The sequence below is a fragment of the Balearica regulorum genome, chromosome 2, assembly GCF_011004875.1.
Source record: "Balearica regulorum gibbericeps isolate bBalReg1 chromosome 2, bBalReg1.pri, whole genome shotgun sequence".
NCBI classification, from domain to species: Eukaryota; Metazoa; Chordata; class Aves; order Gruiformes; family Gruidae; genus Balearica; species Balearica regulorum.
In genome coordinates, this window is record NC_046185.1 from 70743722 (window position 1) to 70749557 (window position 5836).

At 39.2% G+C, this 5836-nt stretch overlaps 1 long non-coding RNA gene across 1 annotated transcript in view; it reads right to left on the reverse strand.

Annotated features, from left to right (window-relative positions):
* LOC142600740 (uncharacterized) overlaps positions 1-5304 on the reverse strand; it is a 263638-nt gene extending 258334 nt beyond the window's left edge. Inside the window, exon 1 of the long non-coding RNA XR_012834301.1 lies at positions 5181-5304. This is a non-coding gene — a long non-coding RNA (uncharacterized LOC142600740). The remainder of the gene's footprint in view (positions 1-5180) is intronic.
* Between the last annotated feature and the right edge of the window lie 532 nt (positions 5305-5836).

Genomic DNA, 5836 nt, shown 5'->3' on the forward strand with positions numbered 1-5836 from the left:
GCAGCAGCTCCAGGATGCGTGGCTCGGGGACGGCCTGGTTTCAGGACAGGTCTGGGCATGCGGTCTGAGTTGTACAGTCCTTGGGTGAGAAACTGCACTGTGTATCACCAGTTTTGTATATTCTGTTAAGTACTGTTTTGTTTTGTTTCTCCTTTTCCCCTCTCCCTTTGCTATCCCAGTAAACTGTCATACCAACCCACAAGGCCTTGCCTTTTCCTTCTCGTTCTCCTCCCCATCCCACTGGGGGGGGGGGGTGTCGGAGGGGTGGTGAGAAGGGGGGAGTGAGTGAGTGTGTTCGAGGTACTCGGCTGCCAGCTGGGGCTAAACCACCACACTACCCAAAACCTGAGTTTAAGTGGCCAGATTGGTTGCAAAGAGAAGGTTGAAAACCAAGAGGTATGGAACCTTCCTGTGGCCTGGAATGGATCTCTACTCAGCACCTAACCATGAGCCTTACTTCTCTGCTCATTCTTAAAAGAAAGGCCCAATCTCCTCTTACTTCCACTCTCTGCCCTAACTTTATGTACTTCGTAATATTGTTGGCTTTTATCTGTCTTGCCCAAAAAGTGTGAGAATGTGGCTGCTCTGCCCCACTTTCTTTTTTTCCCCACACTGGCTGAAGAGCCAATATTCAAGATTATTCAGCGACTGCCTCCGCAATAACTAAGGAACTGCCTGCTACGAAAATGAAGGCACCTGCACATCCATTTTCCTAGAAATAAGAAAATAATCCTCCCCTACTTTAATATTGTGCATCACTGCAGTGCCACAAACTGGTATTTCCATCTCCTCATTAGAGTTTTATTTTCCCCATGGTCTGTTCAGAAGATGCAACTTTGGACATGCATGTCTGTAAGAGGCCATAGCAGTACATTTTGTTTCATTTCATCTAAACCAAGTAAACTTACACGTGGGCAGTTATAATACAAGGTTAGAACAAATAGTGCCTTCAAAATGCTTTGAGGATAAGAAAATACTGGAAGAAGTCTTCAAGAAATATTTTACACCTGAGCAAATACGGCTACATTGCATGAAGATTTCAGTAAGAGATTTTGGAACAGATACAGCAATTATAGAAATTTTCAGTGCACAGTCTGGCCCATGAAAGGATTTACACAGGAAGTGGTATTAGGGGTATCATTATTCATAATGAAAAATTAATATAAAGCAACAGCATAAACATGTCAAGAGAGCATCAGAAAGATAAGGCACAAAGTAAGATTTGTTTAACAATGAACATTAAAGGCAACAACAAGCAGTTCTATAGCTATGCTGAAAAAAAAATCAGAAAGTTAAAGGGATGTTTTGGCTCACAGATAGGAAAAAGCAGCAGCTAGCTGAGAACACAGTTAAGTCTAAGGAAACCACTCATTTCCTTTTTTTGTGAAGAATCCAGCAAAGAAAACTTGTGACCACACATTTAAGGAGACCAGCCTTAATAAGGTGACAGAGATGCAAACTAGAATATGGAAAGAATGTATTATAAATTCTTTTAAAGGAAACTGATATGGTCAAGCCAGCATGGTCTAAGGAAATTCATCCCAGGAACTGACGAAAGGAATCTGCTAAGCATTAGCAATTCTCCTGGGAACTCAAAGGACAAGAGAGGTCCTAGAGGACTCTCTTGACAAACAGTCTCTCTCTGCATTCACTTTTATAAATAAATAAATAAATAAATAAATAAGACTACTTAAGGAATTACATTTGAATCTTCTTTACAGTAATCCCTGGAAATATTAGGCAGTATGCTTCAATCACACAGAATGAAGTAATTTTAAAAAACCAAACCACCACACATGAAACAATCCATACAGTTTTGTCAACAGCTCATCATATTAACTTCCTTTCTTAGCAGGCTAATTACGCTACTTCTCCCCCCTTATCTTCTAGGCTACATATCACTGTTAACAAGGCTGCACACATTATTTCACACAATATGCCTAAAGCAAGCTAAGGCAAACAGCCATGAGATGGTAACAGATCTCCACACAACCACCATCTTTTTCTTTCTATTTAGTATACTAACAACCAATTGAAAGATCTGACATGTGTCACCGATTCAACCCACAGTGCTCTCTCTGACCATGTGTGGAGAATTTTAGGATGTTGTCCCAGCTGGGAAAAACATGAGACTTGCAAGACAAATTCATGCTGTGATGTCCACCAGTAAGCAGAAAAAACAAACCCAAAATTTCTCTCCAAGACCACTGCATATCCCTCGAGGCCAAATGTGTATTTTAATGAGATTCACATCACAGCTCAGCTAAAATTGCTTTGACCATGGACCAATACTGCCTGCTCCAGGAGGAGACCTGGGCAGCTTTGCATTTGACAGTCATGGATTGCTGTAAGAAATCAGGCAGATTGCAAGAATCAGTTTGATTGTGCAGTACTACAAGGCAGGGTAGCTCATAGCTTTTTCCAACCTGTTCACATTTTTGTTGTGAGCCTAACTTTGTTTTTAAAATCCTTTCATCTAAATTCTTTGTTAATATTTTCATGTCATGGCCTCTTCATTAAGCCTGTGTCCTGTCAGTAACCGTAACTGCAGAGGTGGTTGGGTATGACAGAGTAGGTTCTGAGAGCTCAAAGCTGAAGGCAGCTACGGGCTGGAACACTCCAAAAATCAGAAGTCAGTTGTTAACAGGTCTCCCAGCCCACTGCAAAAGCATTATTCCCTGGATATACAAATTTGCTAAAATCTGAAGACATGCTTTTGCGAGAGAGAACAAGATCCCTCTTTCTCTGACAGTGTTGTCTTGCCAAAGATCAAGAATTTTTAAAGAGCAAGCTATTTGTTAATAGTGGCAGAATTATTTTTTGGCAAATTCACAGCTAGACTTTTGTGTTCAAGCCCTCATTGTTAAAATAAAGTAGTTTATATATTTAAAACAGATGGTAGAAGGTTAGAAATGTATAGGCTCCAAGAAGAGCAGCTTCAAAGCAAATTCGCTCTGTTTTTGTTTTGGTGGTTTTTAAAAAAATGTAAATAGGATGCTTCCTTTAGTATTGTGTGAGGATGGTTCATGTCTTAAAGGGAGAGGAGTACAAGAGGAGAACATCAGTCTTACAGTCAGGCTCTGGGTGACATTTGAGAAATGCCGCAGTACCTCCTGCTCTGCCTCTAGCAGCTGCCTGGTACCTCTCCCATTCACTGCTCTTGAAAGGTAGACCACAAAATGCTAATAAACAGGTTTCATTTTGCTTGGCTAATTAAAAACCAAAAGCTAGGAAAGAGTTACTTAACAGATATTTGCTATTTGCCACCTTATGTATGTTTTGCCTGGATTTACTTCCTTTTGTCAGATGTATTTAATCTGTTTTGGCCTACATATAGTTATACCAAAGTCTAAGAGAGAGGAACTATTAACTCTATTATACTTGATCACAGCCCAGGACACCACTATCCTTGAACTTGCCACTTTTTCTATATCTGCATGTAACTGCAATTTACCTAAGAAAGGATTTTTTTCTGGGCAAATTCTATTTACATAAAATGTTCATTTTGAATGTTCATTTATCTTTTGTGATAATGTAATTTAAAAGATGTATGAAGAATGAATACAATTATCCTTCTAGGCAGTTCTGAGGCATTTTATTTTTAAATAGAGTTTCCAAGTTCTTCTATTTGTACCTGGTATTGAATGTTTTCTAAAAATTCTTACATGTAACATGCATAGATAGTTTCAATATTAGGAAAAGAAAAAAAAAAAAAAACCAGACAAAAATTTAGACCAGAGTTTACTACCTCTGAATTCCCCTCTTTTTCCTAAATACTTACTAGCTCTCATTTCTTCTTAACTACTTTTTTTCCCTATCCCAGTAAGTCCCACTGCCTCTAACTCTCCTTTGTTTCTGCTTTTATGCCACCTATCAGTGGCTTATGTCAACACTTAAGTGCTTTTAAGATGGAATAGATTATAATGAGGTACAGATTATATGATTTAAAATACTTTTTCTTTGTTGTTATTGTAAAAAGCCACAGAGTATATAGAAGATATATAGGAGCCATAGATGTACGTACAAGATGTATGTATCTGTAAGTTTTTCATATACCCAGACATGCACACATATTTTTCTTGGTATTTTGTATTCAAAAGTAATAAAGTTGGACAGAAAATATTTCACAGGTGACCTGCTGCCAAGAAGAATTTGAATTATTTTTGGTTATTTTGAGTTATGAGGTCTCAAGATAAAAGAAAAGAACATTAAGAATAAGCCATTAAGTCACTTAACCAAACAGTCCTAAAGGAGTTTACTGCTAAAGTGAACCACATTTTACTGTTCCTCTACCTGCTGTAATGAATGATACATGAAGCACTTCAGATAGTGCCATGGGGTTCAGAGTAATGAGCTGACAATGTGACTTTCCTTGGCTTCACTGGCAAGCCACCAAAAAAAAGTATTAAATCATTATGGGTTTGGTTGTCGTGTGTCATGCCCCCCCCCGCCTTTTCCAACTGCCTAATACACACGTACATATTTTTACTGGGATGACATAAGGCTCTTTTCACCCACCCTTTATAATTAAGGAAGTATTGCATCATGTTTGCTTTGTAGCTAAGTTAAGATTTACCGACATGGAATGCCATCCATATATTTGTAAATATGTTTCGCATATATCAATATAGTGAAATCCTCGTACAATGAATATGACTCAGTGAAGACAATACAGAAATTAAAAAGTAGGAATAAAAAGAAAATAATCTAAGCTTATACTCTTATACTCACCAGTTTGGTTTTGTTAAATACAGTCCAGGTCCACCTTTTAAATGATATCAAGCAGTCATAAAGGAAAAGAAGAAAGGAAGATTATTCTATACTTTAACATAAGACATTATTTGGAAAAATAGGCCAGGATACAGAGTTCCCACTTCATTTAGCATTAATTTGCTTATGGGGTTCTGTTGCAGGTGAATTAAGAGAAGTTATCATTATTGGGTTAACTCAAAAGGTTTTATTAATGATCAAACCATGATCAAATAGTAATTAATCAATGACTGTATGAAAATCAAATAGTAATAAAATGGTGATTAAGCAGTAACTGAAAGTAAGTTAGTGATTTAGACACCTGCCAAACAGTCTAGTACTTACTACACTTCTAGTAAGTTATAGCTACATATATAAAAATGTCACTAGTGTACAATATACTTTTAGGTCTAATGTAAAATATTGCTTACCTTGTTACAAATGTCAGATGCTGGGTCAGAGGTGTCTAAGCCTCAAGGTGCAACCTTGAGAGGCATCCCTGCTGAGGGGAAAATGGGCACTGTGCGGCCTACTACCCTGCAGGAGAGATCTGTGGCCTCAGGGAGGGGAAGCTACAAATTTTTATAGCATAAAGTGATTGACTCGTAGTCAACCTCCCCCTTTAGTGTATGTGCAGATGTAGCAGTTCTAGTTTTGCCTAGTCCAAGCTCGAGTTGGCAATGTGAGCTCCTGGTAAGAGGCTATCTAGGCTCTTTGCTGCCCGAGGAGGCGCGGCCTAGCACAGCCTGCACAGGCGGCACAGCCAGGCTGGTGGCAGTCAGGCCTTCTCATGGGCAACTCCTGAACCAACCTGCCCCCCACTCACCCAGGGCGGCGGCACCCGCCACAAGCTCCCAGACACCAGGAAAGCCCCAGGTTATTCAAAATAAATCTGAGAGGTGAAAGGTAAACCATTACATATTATTTGCATACACGGAATTGTATGGAATGGCCCCTCTTCAGCATGTGTCACCCCCTCTTCCAGCGATATTACAAAAAACTTTGCCTTCTGGCCAGTCCGTGATCACTTCCAGAATTGCTGGGTGATCAGGGTTTCCTATTCTAGCTCATTGTGTGATCAGTGCAA